The sequence below is a fragment of the Schistocerca serialis genome, chromosome 7 (genome assembly GCF_023864345.2).
Source record: "Schistocerca serialis cubense isolate TAMUIC-IGC-003099 chromosome 7, iqSchSeri2.2, whole genome shotgun sequence".
In the NCBI taxonomy this organism is placed as follows: Eukaryota; Metazoa; Arthropoda; class Insecta; order Orthoptera; family Acrididae; genus Schistocerca; species Schistocerca serialis.
This window is the reverse complement of record NC_064644.1, coordinates 603,053,828-603,067,387: the sequence shown is the minus strand read 5'-3', so window position 1 is coordinate 603,067,387 and position 13,560 is coordinate 603,053,828. Positions and strand designations below refer to the sequence as shown.

General features: G+C 49.7%; 5 non-coding genes across 5 annotated transcripts; all 5 read right to left on the bottom strand.

Annotated features, from left to right (window-relative positions):
- Positions 1 to 1,613: 1,613 nt before the first annotated feature.
- Trnal-uaa (transfer RNA leucine (anticodon UAA)) lies at positions 1,614 to 1,697 on the bottom strand. The gene has a single exon. It is a non-coding gene; the product is annotated as a tRNA-Leu (tRNA).
- Positions 1,698 to 3,486: 1,789 nt separating this feature from the next.
- Trnal-uaa (transfer RNA leucine (anticodon UAA)) lies at positions 3,487 to 3,570 on the bottom strand. The gene has a single exon. It is a non-coding gene; the product is annotated as a tRNA-Leu (tRNA).
- A 1,789-nt stretch (positions 3,571 to 5,359) lies between these two features.
- On the bottom strand, positions 5,360 to 5,444 carry Trnal-uaa (transfer RNA leucine (anticodon UAA)). The gene has a single exon. It is a non-coding gene; the product is annotated as a tRNA-Leu (tRNA).
- A 1,789-nt stretch (positions 5,445 to 7,233) lies between these two features.
- Trnal-uaa (transfer RNA leucine (anticodon UAA)) lies at positions 7,234 to 7,316 on the bottom strand. The gene has a single exon. It is a non-coding gene; the product is annotated as a tRNA-Leu (tRNA).
- Positions 7,317 to 9,110: 1,794 nt separating this feature from the next.
- Trnal-uaa (transfer RNA leucine (anticodon UAA)) lies at positions 9,111 to 9,194 on the bottom strand. Its single transcript has one exon. It is a non-coding gene; the product is annotated as a tRNA-Leu (tRNA).
- Positions 9,195 to 13,560: the final 4,366 nt, after the last annotated feature.

Here is a 13,560-nt window from a genome sequence, read left to right as displayed (position 1 = left end):
CGTTGGACCGCTTTCTTCCGTCGTTTCTAGTTTGAACTGTAACTAGCAAAACTGTATTTAGTAATAGGAACATTTTCACATTGATGCAAAGAAAACTAGATATTGGCCAACGGCAAATAAGGCCGTTTCCTAGCAACAGCCACGCTGTGCATCACGCACTCGTGGGAAGCCAATGAAATACTTCCCGTGAGGCTCAAACTGTCGACCTTCACTTTACAATACTTAGGCACTGCCCCGGTGGTACCGACGCGTACATACTGAAACGTCTTTGGATCGTCAGTGAGTACTTCATATTAGAAATTTCGTGTTCGCCCTGATGTGCATTAAAGGGCAGATTCTTCAGTAAAAGTTAGTTCTGCGCTCAGTTTCAGTATATGGCCCTAGCAGCACCAGGAAAACGGGTTCACATGTGCTCGCCTTCCACTCGGCGTTGAGCGCCTACAGCGAGATTGCCTTCGGCCTCTGGCGCCAGGAGGGAAGGCGACACATCACGGCGCAAGCAGCGCGTAGCAGAAGGCGGTGGTGCTGTGTCGGTCAGCATGGTTGCTTCCCAAGTAGCTGATCCGGGTTCGAAACCCGGACACCGCACCGAAGTTGTCTTCTTTACCCAGGAGAGTGTTTCCAACGCTCGCGATCGTCGAATTTCCGAACTGTCGTGTTACGAATGGTTTTCCTTCGCCCCTCGTCCCGCTCCGCGTAGGCTAGTGCGGATTGCGATTCACAGCATCGTGTGTCCCCATGTGTCGACTTGTCTCGACTTTGCTCGGCTGACGCGAAAGCTGACGCTTGCAAATGGTCGTATATGTAGAGGAAGGGCGCTAGAAACGACTGGGAGAGACCAACTCGACAAACGCACAACGGACCCTTTCATTTGACTGTGGCCGCAGGTTCGCGAATTTGCGTCCCGAGAGGCAAGAGAGGGGTCAGCGTGCTGGACCGTATCATTACCGCGCAGCAACACCGAAAACTAAGGGAAAAGGCAAAATAAAAGATTCCAACAGCACGCAGACTTCCTAGTTAGCCACTGAGCCGTGTACTAAGCACGCAAAAACGCTGCTTAACTTCGGTGATCGGACGAGAACCCGCGTCGTCAGCGTGGCACACAAGTCGGCGAGAACGTTTCCAGACGTGCGGACATCTCAGTCCTTGTACAGATCACTTGGGATTTGCCTGGCAGTCTCTCGCGCTGCCTTTTAGGGAAGCAATATGGAATATCCCTTGGTGGGATGTAACCCATAGCCTTCCCGTTGTTAGCATGACACATTAACTTAGTGAGCATACTGCCCACGCAATACGGCCGCTTCAGAACTCCAGCACCTGAACCACCGTTTCATCTATCTTTATTAAGGCCTTAAGATTCATTTAAACACGTATGCGTTGCTGTTGAGGTTTTCTCGCTGTCGCTTGGAACCCAGAGCCACAGCACAACAACAACGGAAACGTCCGTGAGAAGAGCTAAACCTCGACGCAGGAAAAGTATGTTCCGCTATTTCTTTTCGACCGCTCGGGCTGTCACTGTCGTCTCTAGTAAAATCTGCGGCGTGTTCCTGCATAATTTACTTGTTCTGTAAGATCAAGGGAGTATGTTAGTTTCAGAATGTTTATAAATGCTTTGTCAGATGTGGGGTTCGAACCCACGCTCCCTTGCGGGAACCAGAGCTTAAATCTGGCGCCTTAGACCGCTCGGCCAATCTGACGTGCGAGGCAAGAGCTCCAGAGACTTCCATCTCTAGCAATATCTCAAAGAACCTCACTGCGAAATCTGTTTCTTTTTTCGGTAGGATGGAATTATGTCAGTTTTAGAAAATTTAAGACGCAATGTCAGACATGGCGTAGAAAAATGCACCCTCCCTTTCGGGAAGCAATGTGGCGCGTTGGACCGCTTTCTTCCGTCGTTTTCTAGTTTGAACTGTAACTAGCAAAACTGTATTTAGTAATAGGAACATTTTCACATTGATGCAAAGAAAACTAGATATTGGCCAACGGCAAATAAGGCCGTTTCCTAGCAACAGCCACGCTGTGCATCACGCACTCGTGGGAAGCCAATGAAATACTTCCCGTGAGGCTCAAACTGTCGACCTTCACTTTACAATACTTAGGCACTGCCCCGGTGGTACCGACGCGTACATACTGAAACGTCTTTGGATCGTCAGTGAGTACTTCATATTAGAAATTTCGTGTTCGCCCTGAGTGTGCATTAAAGGGCAGATTCTTCAGTAAAAGTTAGTTCTGCGCTCAGTTTCAGTATATGGCCCTAGCAGCACCAGGAAAACGGGTTCACATGTGCTCGCCTTCCACTCGGCGTTGAGCGCCTACAGCGAGATTGCCTTCGGCCTCTGGCGCCAGGAGGGAAGGCGACACATCACGGCGCAAGCAGCGCGTAGCAGAAGGCGGTGGTGCTGTGTCGGTCAGCATGGTTGCTTCCCAAGTAGCTGATCCGGGTTCGAAACCCGGACACCGCACCGAAGTTGTCTTCTTTACCAGGAGAGTGTTTCCAACGCTCGCGATCGTCGAATTTCCGAACTGTCGTGTTACGAATGGTTTTCCTTCGCCCCTCGTCCCGCTCCGCGTAGGCTAGTGCGGATTGCGATTCACAGCATCGTGTGTCCCCATGTGTCGACTTGTCTCGACTTTGCTCGGCTGACGCGAAAGCTGACGCTTGCAAATGGTCGTATATGTAGAGGAAGGGCGCTAGAAACGACTGGGAGAGACCAACTCGGACAAACGCACAACGGACCCTTTCATTTGACTGTGGCCGCAGGTTCGCGAATTTGCGTCCCGAGAGGCAAGAGAGGGGTCAGCGTGCTGGACCGTATCATTACCGCGCAGCAACACCGAAAACTAAGGGAAAAGGCAAAATAAAAGATTCCAACAGCACGCAGACTTCCTAGTTAGCCACTGAGCCCGTGTACTAAGCACGCAAAAACGCTGCTTAACTTCGGTGATCGGACGAGAACCCGCGTCGTCAGCGTGGCACACAAGTCGGCGAGAACGTTTCCAGACGTGCGGACATCTCAGTCCTTGTACAGATCACTTGGGATTTGCCTGGCAGTCTCTCGCGCTGCCTTTAGGGAAGCAATATGGAATATCCCTTGGTGGGATGTAACCCATAGCCTTCCGTTGTTAGCATGACACATTAACTTAGTGAGCATACTGCCCACGCAATACGGCCGCTCAGAACTCCAGCACCTGAACCACCGTTTCATCTATCTTTATTAAGGCCTTAAGATTCATTTAAACACGTATGCGTTGCTGTTGAGGTTTTCTCGCTGTCGCTTGGAACCCAGAGCCACAGCACAACAACAACGGAAACGTCCGTGAGAAGAGCTAAACCTCGACGCAGGAAAAGTATGTTCCGCTATTTCTTTTCGACCGCTCGGGCTGTCACTGTCGTCTCTAGTAAAATCTGGCGGCGTGTTCCTGCATAATTTACTTGTTCTGTAAGATCAAGGGAGTATGTTAGTTTCAGAATGTTTAAAATGGCTTTGTCAGATGTGGGGTTCGAACCCACGCTCCCTTGCGGGAACCAGAGCTTAAATCTGGCGCCTTAGACCGCTCGGCCAATCTGACGTGCGAGGCAAGAGCTCCAGAGACTTCCATCTCTAGCAATATCTCAAAGAACCTCACTGCGAAATCTGTTTCTTTTTTCGGTAGGATGGAATTATGTCAGTTTTAGAAAATTTAAGACGCAATGTCAGACATGGCGTAGAAAATGCACCCTCCCTTTCGGGAAGCAATGTGGCGCGTTGGACCGCTTTCTTCCGTCGTTTCTAGTTTGAACTGTAACTAGCAAAACTGTATTTAGTAATAGGAACATTTTCACATTGATGCAAAGAAAACTAGATATTGGCCAACGGCAAATAAGGCCGTTTCCTAGCAACAGCCACGCTGTGCATCACGCACTCGTGGGAAGCCAATGAAATACTTCCCGTGAGGCTCAAACTGTCGACCTTCACTTTACAATAATTAGGCACTGCCCCGGTGGTACCGACGCGTACATACTGAAACGTCTTTGGATCGTCAGTGAGTACTTCATATTAGAAATTTCGTGTTCGCCCTGATGTGCATTAAAGGGCAGATTCTTCAGTAAAAGTTAGTTCTGCGCTCAGTTTCAGTATATGGCCCTAGCAGCACAGGAAAACGGGTTCACATGTGCTCGCCTTCCACTCGGCGTTGAGCGCCTACAGCGAGATTGCCTTCGGCCTCTGGCGCCAGGAGGGAAGGCGACACATCACGGCGCAAGCAGCGCGTAGCAGAAGGCCGGTGGTGCTGTGTCGGTCAGCATGGTTGCTTCCCAAGTAGCTGATCCGGGTTCGAAACCCGGACACCGCACGGAAGTTGTCTTCTTACCCAGGACGAGTGTTTCCAACGCTCGCGATCGTCGAATTTCCGAACTGTCGTGTTACGAATGGTTTTCCTTCGCCCCTCGTCCCGCTCCGCGTAGGCTAGTGCGGATTGCGATTCACAGCATCGTGTGTCCCCATGTGTCGACTTGTCTCGACTTTGCTCGCTGACGCGAAAGCTGACGCTTGCAAATGGTCGTATATTGTAGAGGAAGGGCGCTAGAAACGACTGGGAGAGACCAACTCGACAAACGCACAACGGACCCTTTCATTTGACTGTGGCCGCAGGTTCGCGAATTTGCGTCCCGAGAGGCAAGAGAGGGGTCAGCGTGCTGGACCGTATCATTACCGCGCAGCAACACCGAAAACTAAGGGAAAAGGCAAAATAAAAGATTCCAACAGCACGCAGACTTCCTAGTTAGCCCACTGAGCCGTGTACTAAGCACGCAAAAACGCTGCTTAACTTCGGTGATCGGACGAGAACCCGCGTCGTCAGCGTGGCACACAAGTCGGCGAGAACGTTTCCAGACGTGCGGACATCTCAGTCCTTGTACAGATCACTTGGGATTTGCCTGGCAGTCTCTCGCGCTGCCTTTTAGGGAAGCAATATGGAATATCCCTTGGTGGGATGTAACCCATAGCCTTCCCGTTTGTTAGCATGACACATTAACTTAGTGAGCATACTGCCCACGCAATACGGCCGCTTCAGAACTCCAGCACCTGAACCACCGTTTCATCTATCTTTATTAAGGCCTTAAGATTCATTTAAACACGTATGCGTTGCTGTTGAGGTTTTCTCGCTGTCGCTTGGAACCCAGAGCCACAGCACAACAACAACGGAAACGTCCGTGAGAAGAGCTAAACCTCGACGCAGGAAAAGTATGTTCCGCTATTTCTTTTCGACCGCTCGGGCTGTCACTGTCGTCTCTAGTAAAATCTGCGGCGTGTTCCTGCATAATTTTACTTGTTCTGTAAGATCAAGGGAGTATGTTAGTTTCAGAATGTTTAAAATGCTTTGTCAGATGTGGGGTTCGAACCCACGCTCCCTTGCGGGAACCAGAGCTTAAATCTGGCGCCTTAGACCGCTCGGCCAATCTGAACGTGCGAGGCAAGAGCTCCAGAGACTTCCATCTCTAGCAATATCTCAAAGAACCTCACTGCGAAATCTGTTTCTTTTTTCGGTAGGATGGAATTATGTCAGTTTTAGAAAATTTAAGACGCAATGTCAGACATGGCGTAGAAAATGCACCCTCCCTTTCGGGAAGCAATGTGGCGCGTTGGACCGCTTTCTTCCGTCGTTTCTAGTTTGAACTGTAACTAGCAAAACTGTATTTAGTAATAGGAACATTTCACATTGATGCAAAGAAAAACTAGATATTGGCCAACGGCAAATAAGGCCGTTTCCTAGCAACAGCCACGCTGTGCATCACGCACTCGTGGGAAGCCAATGAAATACTTCCCGTGAGGCTCAAACTGTCGACCTTCACTTTACAATAATTAGGCACTGCCCCGGTGGTACCGACGCGTACATACTGAAACGTCTTTGGATCGTCAGTGAGTACTTCATATTAGAAATTTCGTGTTCGCCCTGATGTGCATTAAAGGGCAGATTCTTCAGTAAAAGTTAGTTCTGCGCTGCAGTTTCAGTATATGGCCCTAGCAGCACCAGGAAAACGGGTTACCACATGTGCTCGCCTTCCACTCGGCGTTGAGCGCCTACAGCGAGATTGCCTTCGGCCTCTGGCGCCAGGAGGGAAGGCGACACATCACGGCGCAAGCAGCGCGTAGCAGAAGGCGGGTGGTGCTGTGTCGGTCAGCATGGTTGCTTCCCAAGTAGCTGATCCGGGTTCGAAACCCGGACACCGCACGGAAGTTGTCTCTTTACCCAGGAGAGTGTTTCCCAACGCTCGCGATCGTCGAATTTCCGAACTGTCGTGTTACGAATGGTTTTCCTTCGCCCCTCGTCCCGCTCCGCGTAGGCTAGTGCGGATTGCGATTCACAGCATCGTGTGTCCCCATGTGTCGACTTGTCTCGACTTTGCTCGGCTGACGCGAAAGCTGACGCTTGCAAATGGTCGTATATGTAGAGGAAGGGCGCTAGAAACGACTGGGAGAGACCAACTCGACAAACGCACAACGGACCCTTTCATTTGACTGTGGCCGCAGGTTCGCGAATTTGCGTCCCGAGAGGCAAGAGAGGGGTCAGCGTGCTGGACCGTATCATTACCGCGCAGCAACACCGAAAACTAAGGGAAAAGGCAAAATAAAAGATTCAACAGCACGCAGACTTCCTAGTTAGCCACTGAGCCGTGTACTAAGCACGCAAAACGCTGCTTAACTTCGGTGATCGGACGAGAACCCGCGTCGTCAGCGTGGCACACAAGTCGGCGAGAACGTTTCCAGACGTGCGGACATCTCAGTCCTTGTACAGATCACTTGGGATTTGCCTGGCAGTCTCTCGCGCTGCCTTTTAGGGAAGCAATATGGAAATATCCCTTGGTGGGATGTAACCCATAGCCTTCCCGTTGTTAGCATGACACATTAACTTAGTGAGCATACTGCCCACGCAATACGGCCGCTTCAGAACTCCAGCACCTGAACCACCGTTTCATCTATCTTTATTAAGGCCTTAAGATTCATTTAAACACGTATGCGTTGCTGTTGAGGTTTTCTCGCTGTCGCTTGGAACCCAGAGCCACAGCACAACAACAACGGAAACGTCCGTGAGAAGAGCTAAACCTCGACGCAGGAAAAGTATGTTCCGCTATTTCTTTTCGACCGCTCGGGCTGTCACTGTCGTCTCTAGTAAAATCTGCGGCGTGTTCCTGCATAATTTACTTGTTCTGTAAGATCAAGGGAGTATGTTAGTTTCAGAATGTTTAAAATGCTTTGTCAGATGTGGGGTTCGAACCCACGCTCCCTTGCGGGAACCAGAGCTTAAATCTGGCGCCTTAGACCGCTCGCCAATCTGACGTGCGAGGCAAGAGCTCCAGAGACTTCCATCTCTAGCAATATCTCAAAGAACCTCACTGCGAAATCTGTTTCTTTTTTCGGTAGGATGGAATTATGTCAGTTTTAGAAAATTTAAGACGCAATGTCAGACATGGCGTAGAAAATGCACCTCCCTTTCGGGAAGCAATGTGGCGCGTTGGACCGCTTTCTTCCGTCGTTTCTAGTTTTGAACTGTAACTAGCAAAACTGTATTTAGTAATAGGAACATTTTCACATTGATGCAAAGAAAACTAGATATTGGCCAACGGCAAATAAGGCCGTTCCTAGCAACAGCCACGCTGTGCATCACGCACTCGTGGGAAGCCAATGAAATACTTCCCGTGAGGCTCAAACTGTCGACCTTCACTTTACAATACTTAGGCACTGCCCCGGTGGTACCGACGCGTACATACTGAAACGTCTTTGGATCCGTCAGTGAGTACTTCATATTAGAAATTTCGTGTTCGCCCTGATGTGCATTAAAGGGCAGATTCTTCAGTAAAAGTTAGTTCTGCGCTCAGTTTCAGTATATGGCCCTAGCAGCACCAGGAAAACGGGTTCACATGTGCTCGCCTTCACTCGGCGTTGAGCGCCTACAGCGAGATTGCCTTCGGCCTCTGGCGCCAGGAGGGAAGGCGGGACACATCACGGCGCAAGCAGCGCGTAGCAGAAGGCGGTGGTGCTGTGTCGGTCAGCATGGTTGCTTCCCAAGTAGCTGATCCGGGTTCGAAACCCGGACACCGCACCGAAGTTGTCTTCTTTACCCCAGGAGGGAGTGTTTCCAACGCTCGCGATCGTCGAATTTCCGAACTGTCGTGTTACGAATGGTTTTCCTTCGCCCCTCGTCCCGCTCCGCGTAGGCTAGTGCGGATTGCGATTCACAGCATCGTGTGTCCCCATGTGTCGACTTGTCTCGACTTTGCTCGGCTGACGCGAAAGCTGACGCTTGCAAATGGTCGTATATGTAGAGGAAGGGCGCTAGAAACGACTGGGAGAGACCAACTCGACAAACGCACAACGGACCCTTTCATTTGACTGTGGCCGCAGGTTCGCGAATTTGCGTCCCGAGAGGCAAGAGAGGGGTCAGCGTGCTGGGACCGTATCATTACCGCGCAGCAACACCGAAAACTAAGGGAAAAGGCAAAATAAAGATTCCAACAGCACGCAGACTTCCTAGTTAGCCACTGAGCCGTGTAACTAAGCACGCAAAAACGCTGCTTAACTTCCGGTGATCGGACGAGAACCCGCGTCGTCAGCGTGGCACACAAGTCGGCGAGAACGTTTCCAGACGTGCGGACATCTCAGTCCTTGTACAGATCACTTGGGATTTGCCTGGCAGTCCTCTCGCGCTGCCTTTTAGGGAAGCAATATGGAATATCCCTTGGTGGGATGTAACCCATAGCCTTCCCGTTGTTAGCATGACACATTAACTTAGTGAGCATACTGCCCACGCAATACGGCCGCTTCAGAACTCCAGCACCTGAACCACCGTTTCATCTATCTTTATTAAGGCCTTAAGATTCATTTAAACACGTATGCGTTGCTGTTGAGGTTTTCTCGCTGTCGCTTGGAACCCAGAGCCACAGCACAACAACAAACGGAAACGTCCGTGAGAAGAGCTAAACCTCGACGCAGGAAAAGTATGTTCCGCCTATTTCTTTTCGACCGCTCGGCTGTCACTGTCGTCTCTAGTAAAATCTGCGGCGTGTTCCTGCATAATTTACTTGTTCTGTAAGATCAAGGGAGTATGTTAGTTTCAGAATGTTTAAAATGCTTTGTCAGATGTGGGGTTCGAACCCACGCTCCCTTGCGGGAACCAGAGCTTAAATCTGGCGCCTTAGACCGCTCGGCCAATCTGACGTGCGAGGCAAGAGCCTCAGAGACTTCCATCTCTAGCAATATCTCAAAGAACCTCACTGCGAAATCTGTTTCTTTTTTCGGTAGGATGGAATTATGTCAGTTTTAGAAAATTTAAGACGCAATGTCAGGACATGGCGTTAGAAAATGCACCCTCCCTTTCGGGAAGCAATGTGGCGCGTTGGACCGCTTTCTTCCGTCGTTTCTAGTTTGAACTGTAACTAGCAAAACTGTATTAGTAATAGGAACATTTCACATTGATGCAAAGAAAACTAGATATTGGCCAACGGCAAATAAGGCCGTTTCCTAGCAACAGCCACGCTGTGCATCACGCACTCGTGGGAAGCCAATGAAATACTTCCGTGAGGCTCAAACTGTCGACCTTCACTTTACAATACTTAGGCACTGCCCCGGTGGTACCGACGCGTACATACTGAAACCGCTTTGGATCGTCAGTGAGTACTTCATATTAGAAATTTCGTGTTCGCCCTGATGTGCATTAAAGGGCAGATTCTTCAGTAAAAGTTAGTTCTGCGCTCAGTTTCAGTATATGGCCCTAGCAGCACCAGGAAAACGGGTTCACATGTGCTCGCCTTCCACTCGGCGTTGAGCGCATACAGCGAGATTGCCTTCGGCCTCTGGCGCCAGGAGGGAAGGCGACACATCACGGCGCAAGCAGCGCGTAGCAGAAGGCGGTGGTGCTGTGTCGGTCAGCATGGTTGCCTTCCCAAGTAGCTGATCCGGGTTCGAAACCCGGACACCGCACGGAAGTTGTCTTCTTTACCCAGGAGAGTGTTTCCAACGCTCGCGATCGTCGAATTTCCGAACTGTCGTGTTACGAATGTTTTCCTTCGCCCCTCGTCCCGCTCCGCGTAGGCTAGTGCGGATTGCGATTCACAGCATCGTGTGTCCCATGTTTCGACTTGTCTCGACCTTTTGCTCGGCTGACGCGAAAGCTGACGCTTGCAAATGGTCGTATATGTAGAGGAAGGGCGCTAGAAAACGACTGGGAGAGACCAACTCGACAAACGCACAACGGGACCCTTTCATTTGACTGTGGGCCGCAGGTTCGCGAATTTGCGTCCCGAGAGGCAAGAGAGGGGTCAGCGTGCTGGACCGTATCATTACCGCGCAGCAACACCGAAAACTAAGGGAAATTGCAAAATAAAAGATTCCAACAGCACGCAGACTTCCTAGTTAGCCACTGAGCCGTGTACTAAGCACGCAAAAACGCTGCTTAACTTCGTGATCGGACGAGAACCCGCGTCGTCAGCGTGGCACACAAGTCGGCGAGAACGTTTCCAGACGTGCGGACATCTCAAGTCCTTGTACAGATCACTTGGGATTTGCCTGGCAGTCTCTCGCGCTGCCTTTTAGGGAAGCAATATGGAATATCCCTTGTGGGATGTAACCCATAGCCTTCCCGTTGTTAGCATGACACATTAACTTAGTGAGCATACTGCCCACGCAATACGGCCGCTTCAGAACTCCAGCACCTGAACCACCGTTTCATCTATCTTTATTAAGGCCTTAAGATTCATTTAAACACGTATGCGTTGCTGTTGAGGTTTTCTCGCTGTCGCTTGGAACCCAGAGCCACAGCACAACAACAACGGAAACGTCCGTGAGAAGAGCTAAACCTCGACGCAGGAAAGTATGTTCCGCTATTTCTTTTCGACCGCTCGGGCTGTCACTGTCGTCTCTAGTAAAATCTGCGGCGTGTTCCTGCATAATTTACTTGTTCTGTAAGATCAAGGGAGTATGTTAGTTTCAGGAATGTTTAAAATGCTTTGTCAGATGTGGGGTTCGAACCCACGCTCCCTTGCGGGAACCAGAGCTTAAATCTGGCGCCTTAGACCGCTTTTTTTTTTTTTTTTTTTTTTTTCTTTTTTTTTTTTTTTTTTTTTAATTAGCAGGTGATCATCGAGAGATCTGCGGTTATCATTCTGTCAGAGGTCAGTGAGACAGAAATTATGTGGGGAGTAACTGAGGGCACCGAGAATTAGTTATAGGAAACCTTGCATTAGCTTAATGTTATTTGAAATCATGAATAAGGTTCGTTGGGTGCCGCTCGGCCAATCTGACGTGCGAGGCAAGAGCTCCAGAGACTTCCATCTCTAGCAATATCTCAAAGAACCTCACTGCGAAATCTGTTCTTTTTTCGGTAGGATGGAATTATGTCAGTTTTAGAAAATTTAAGACGCAATGTCAGACATGGCGTAGAAAATGCACCCTCCCTTTCGGGAAGCAATGTGGCGCGTTGGACGCTTTCTTCCGTCGTTTCTAGTTTGAACTGTAACTAGCAAAACTGTATTTAGTAATAGGAACATTTTCACATTGATGCCAAAGAAAACTAGATATTGGCCAACGGCAAATAAGGCCGTTTCCTAGCAACAGCCACGCTGTGCATCACGCACTCGTGGGAAGCCAATGAAATACTTCCCGTGAGGCTCAAACTGTCGACCTTCACTTTACAATACTTAGGCACTGCCCGGTGGTACCGACGCGTACATACTGAAACGTCTTTGGATCGTCAGTGAGTACTTCATATTAGAAATTTCGTGTTCGCCCTGATGTGCATTAAAGGGCAGATTCTTCAGTAAAAGTTAGTTCTGCGCTCAGTTTCAGTATATGGCCCTAGCAGCACCAGGAAAAACGGGTTCACATGTGCTCGCCTTCCACTCGGCGTTGAGCGCCTACAGCGAGATTGCCCTTCGGCCTCTGGCGCCAGGAGGGAAGGCGACACATCACGGCGCAAGCAGCGCGTAGCAGAAGGCGGGTGGTGCTGTGTCGGTCAGCATGGTTGCTTCCCAAGTAGCTGATCCGGGTTCGAAACCCCGGACACCGCACCGAAGTTGTCTTCTTTACCCAGGAGAGTGTTTCCAACGCTCGCGATCGTCGAATTTCCGAACTGTCGTGTTACGAATGGTTTTCCTTCGCCCCTCGTCCCGCTCCGCGTAGGCTAGTGCGGATTGCGATTCACAGCATCGTGTGTCCCCATGTGTCGACTTGTCTCGACTTTGCTCGGCTGACGCGAAAGCTGACGCTTGCAAATGGTCGTATATGTAGAGGAGGGCGCTAGAAACGACTGGGAGAGACCAACTCGACAAACGCACAACGGACCCTTTCATTTGACTGTGGGCCCGCAGGTTCGCGAATTTGCGTCCCGAGAGGCAAGAGAGGGGTCCAGCGTGCTGGACCGTATCATTACCGCGCAGGCAACACCGAAAACTAAGGGAAAAGGCAAAATAAAAGATTCCAACAGCACGCAGACTTCCTAGTTAGCAACTGAGCCCGTGTACTAAGCACGCAAAAACGCTGCTTAACTTCGGTGATCGGACGAGAACCCGCGTCGTCAGCGTGGCACACAAGTCGGCGAGAACGTTTCCAGACGTGCGGACATCTCAGTCCTTGTACAGATCACTTGGATTTGCCTGGCAGTCTCTCGCGCTGCCTTTTAGGGAAGCAATATGGAATATCCCTTGGTGGGATGTAACCCATAGCCTTCCCGTTGTTAGCATGACACATTAACTTAGTGAGCATACTGCCCACGCAATACGGCCGCTTCAGAACTCCAGCACCTGAACCACCGTTTCATCTATCTTTATAAGGCCTTAAGATTCATTTTAAACACGTATGCGTTGCTGTTGAGGTTTTCTCGCTGTCGCTTGGAACCCAGAGCCACAGCACAACAACAACGGAAACGTCCGTGAGAAGAGCTAAACCTCGACGCAGGAAAAGTATGTTCGCTATTTCTTTTCGACCGCTCGGGCTGTCACTGTCGTCTCTAGTAAAATCTGCGGCGTGTTCCTGCATAATTTACTTGTTCTGTAAGATCAAGGGAGTATGTTAGTTTCAGAATGTTTAAAATGCTTTGTCAGATGTGGGGTTCGAACCCACGCTCCTTGCGGGAACCAGAGCTTAAATCTGGCGCCTTAGACCGCTTTTTTTTTTTTTTTTTTTTTTTTTTTTTTTTTTTTTTTTTTTTTTTTTTTTTTTTTTTTTTTTAATTAGCAGGTGATCATCGAGAGATCTGCGGTTATCATTCTGTCAGAGGTCAGTGAGACAGAAATTATGTGGGAGTAACTGAGGGCACCGAGAATTAGTTATAGGAAACCTTGCATTAGCTTAATGTTATTTGAAATCATGAATAAGGTTCGTTGGGTGCCGCTCGGCCAATCTGACGTGCGAGGCAAGAGCTCCAGAGACTTCCATCTCTAGCAATATCTCAAAGAACCTCACTGCGAAATCTGTTTCTTTTTTCGGTAGGATGGAATTATGTCAGTTTTAGAAAATTTAAGACGCAATGTCAGACATGGCGTAGAAAATGCACCCTCCCTTTCGGGAAGCAATGTGGCGCGTTGGACCG